The sequence below is a fragment of the Lissotriton helveticus genome, chromosome 1_1, assembly GCF_964261635.1.
Source record: "Lissotriton helveticus chromosome 1_1, aLisHel1.1, whole genome shotgun sequence".
Classification (NCBI taxonomy): Eukaryota; Metazoa; Chordata; class Amphibia; order Caudata; family Salamandridae; genus Lissotriton; species Lissotriton helveticus.
The window spans coordinates 69703133-69707132 of NC_136057.1; positions in this window are offsets into that span (position 1 = coordinate 69703133).

The following is a 4000-nucleotide window of genomic DNA, read 5'->3' on the forward strand; positions in this document are numbered from 1 at the left end:
GGCTCTAGCCATCCTGTACCCCGGGCACGCAAAGAAGAAATGGGCAATGGACTCATTTGGGGCTGCACAGCCTGGGCAGGGAACAGATGGAGATTTATGCCGGTTCCAGGTTGCTGTCACCTCGTTTAGCGGGAGAGTCCCTAATCTCATTTTCAGATAAAGTGCCCTATCTCTGGGTGTTTGATAAAATCAAGAAAGGATTCTAATTTGCAAATGGGTTTATGCTCAAGGAACATCTCAGTGATTTTCCCCATTTTGGGATTGCGTATCTCTTCTTCCTGTACCCATTGCCAGTAGGCACTTTTTAGGTCCTGCTTGGATGGTGGAGTCTGACTAGCCCAAGCCTCCCCAAACCCAATATCAATTCAAAGCTGTCTGAGGTTGGGGATCCATTTGATCCTATTTGCTATGTCAGCTATTATCAATTTGCTAAGGGCAGCAGCATAATTGGACAGCTCAGGGGTCCTTCTTTTGCGTGCCCAAAAGAGTAGGGGGCGCAGACGTACAATATCCTTGATGGAACGTCTTCCCAAGTCCTGGTATAGGGGCTTCAGCAGGGTGGAGGTTGGAAGAGAGACGAGATCCCTAAAGAACTTATTTTCGGATCTTGCCAGTTCAGTGGTGTTCTCGAAGCCCCATAACTCGTCCCCGTATAGGGCCGAGGGTAGCACTTTACCATCATACACCACCACAATGGCGGAGGAAACTGGCCTGCTTACAGACAGATGCTGCTCTCTTATGATAGCCCCGGACACCCGTTTATGGCTAAGGAGCATCTTGGCCATGTGGGAGCTCCATTTCATCCCTTTTACGTCCCGGATTCCCAGATAGTCAAAAATCTCAATGGTGTAAAGTGGAACGCAATTAAGGGTCATGCCGTTTCTGAAGCGTGTTGGTGGGTTGATTATCATTAATATTGTTTTGCTTGTATTTATTGTCAACCCCCGAGAGTCCCAAAAAAGGCTAAACCTGTTTAAACGTTTCTGAAGGCCGCCCGGTGTTTTGGAAATCAGGAGGGTGTCGTCGGCGAACAGGAGAGTGGGGGTTTTCTCCCAGGCCAGAATTGGAGCATCAGCTGGTACCTCTCTAAGATGATCTACCACCCCGTTCATAAATAAAGAGAACGGGGTTGCGCCAGGACACAACCCTGGCGCAACCCCCTGTTCACCACGACCCTCTCCGTCAGCTGCCCCTGAGAGCCCCACCTTATTCTGGCAAAGTTGTCCTCATGGAGACGTTTGATAAAATTGAGAATCTGAGGGAGATACCCAGTTCATGCAGGACCTGCCAAAGCTTGGCGCGTGGCACGAGATCGAATGCGGTCTTCAGATCTATGAACACCAAATACAAACTACCTTTCCCAATCACCACTGCTTTCCAGTGGATCATGAAAAATCTGAAGACCTGGTCTATCGTGCCCACCTTCTGTCTAAAGCCTGCTTGATAGTGCGAGAGGATATTCACATCCTCCATCCAGGACCTCAGCCTCATAAGGAGGACCCTGCCAACCACCTTCTGAATCACATCGATTAAACTAATCGGCCTGTAGTTGGCAGGGTCCTTCCTATTTCCCTTTTTGTAAATTGGTACAACCTCCACACCTTTCCATGACTCAGGGACACCAGACCCCCTATCTATCAAATTCATTAACATTAAAATAAAATGAGCCCAAGGCTTCGGGTCATGGAGAAGCAAATCACCTGGAAGGCCGTCCGGTCCGGCAGCCTTACCCGGAGAGATGCAGCTTATTGCTAGCTCCACCTCATATAGATCAAAACAGTCAGGTAGCAAGGAGGCATCAGGGGTAGTTGTGTGAATCTCAGTCTGGGAGCACAGGGGGCCTTTGTCTCCCGAATAAAGGTTGGAGAAGTGATCCTGCCATTGTTGCCCTGTAATGTGGTTCGGGATTGGGTCAGATCCCTTTCTTTACCCACTATTAATTAGCTCCCAGAATAGGGTAGAGTTCTTTTGTTTGGCGGCGTGTTTAAGCTCCTGCCAGTGTGCCTCATACCAATTTTGCTTTGCCTCCTCTAATGCCCTGGAGTATGCCTTTCTTTCTGCTCTGATTACCAGGGAGTCTTTATTTCTGACAGCTAACGCTAAGGCCTGCCTCTTCTCCCTACAAGCCGGTGAGTAGCATGGGTTTGTGGGCCTTGCTGAACATCTCTTTCGTGCTCTGTTCCCATCTATGATAAAAAAGGAGCCAATCTTATCTAGAGTTTCTCGATAAGACAGAGGAAAAGAAGGTAAGTTCTCCGCTTCACATTGGATCGTTTCAAGCTCCTTAATCTTTAAATCAAGAAGTTCCCTAATGTTTTGGAGTTTACATTCTTGCTGAGATAATTTTTGCCATTTAAGGCGTCTATTGCAGTTGCAGGGGGTTACCTCTCTTGTCGACATTAGAGAAGGGGTTGGTGCCTTTGTCGCGGACCGTGACCAATCGTTATTGATTTGCATACATAAAGGATTATGGTCGCTATCCAGAGAATGTTTGACAACCATATCCAGGATGCCCCCCCATAATCGCACATCTACAAGTATGTAATCTATTTGGGATGGAGAGCTCATCCTGTTAAAGTATTTGCCCCGCTCTGGTCCGAGCATGTCCTTCCGTTTTCAGCTCTTAAATTGTATTCCAGGGTCAGGGCATTAATTTGGATAGCCCTCTGTGACCACTTCTTGATAGGAGCAATAGTAAGGGTCGGAATAGCCCATTTAGCATCTTGTTCATTTGTTCCTAAGAGGTCCTCCCCGCTCAGAGGTTCAAATGTGCAGTTGAAGTCCCCGGCTACTATGGTGGTTAAATGAGCCAGAGTGCGGGATAACTCTCACTCCAGTGCTGCTATGGTTGCTGATATTTGGGCGCCAGGAGAACCTCTAGCATATATATTAAATAGCTCAACAGTTGTGCTATTAGCTGACTCACTAATGGTCAGATGAAGAATGTCTTGTGACGAGGAGGTGTGTGTGACGATCGACGAATTTAGCGACATATTAATCCAGATGTGCAATCCCCCAGAGGGTCGGCCCTTGCCTAAACTTATTGCTGGAATAAAATATGTGGTGAAGCCAGGTTTGTATAGAGGCGTTAGGCTCCAAGTTTCCTGGAATAGGCACACATCGAACTTTTCGATGAACTCATTCCACTCAGGGAGGAGTAGTTTCTTCTGAAGCCCCACTATATTCCAGGAAAGAAATTCGAGGACTTTCAAATAGGACCATTCCGCGGGGGCTTTACGGTCTAAGGTACAGGCGAGGGCCTGTGCCTGGTCAGCAATAGGTCTCTCACTCTTTGATCCTTCTATATGGGGGAAGCTAGGGATAGAATTAAACTCTCTGCATCCGGCTCCTACCGGGATGGTAAAGGTATTCTGAATTAAACCCCCATTTAGTCAGTCAATTGCGTTTAGGCCGGCCCCACCTCCCAGTCTCCCTGGCACATCATGCTGTGACTGTCTAGATCATGGGTACTCACAAACTTTCTCTCTGGGTCAAATTTACAGTGTGGTTTGTGTCCGAGGGCCGCACCGGTAGGGGCGGGGTCAGTGGGGGAGGGGGCAGGGCTAGAGCAACAAAAAAAACTGGTACCATGAGGTTGATCACTGGCCCCTCCAGTGGACGCACATCTCTCTCTCTCCCATTATTTTTCAGTCTCTCTCAGTCAGGACCCCAACTCAGATTTTAGCAACAGTCCGCTCCGATTTGACTAAAACGAGCGACGTACTGCCAGAAAAACATTCCTGGATGGTTCTCGTTCGAAATCAGTGTTCCAAGATGGCCGCCGATTTTGATATCCAAGTCGCGTTCTAGTCTTTAGACCGCAGCTGCTCGGTGATCGATGTGAAGCTCGAACGTGTGGGAAAGTGCGCACTTCACCAGAGAATCAACCGGGTTAAGCAGCCATTTCAATACGTTCCTAGTTTAGTCGGAGTTATCAATTAAGGCCCCCTTGTAGAGAGGTTAAGGTAACGAATAGCAGAGAGTCTTGAATACAGAATTG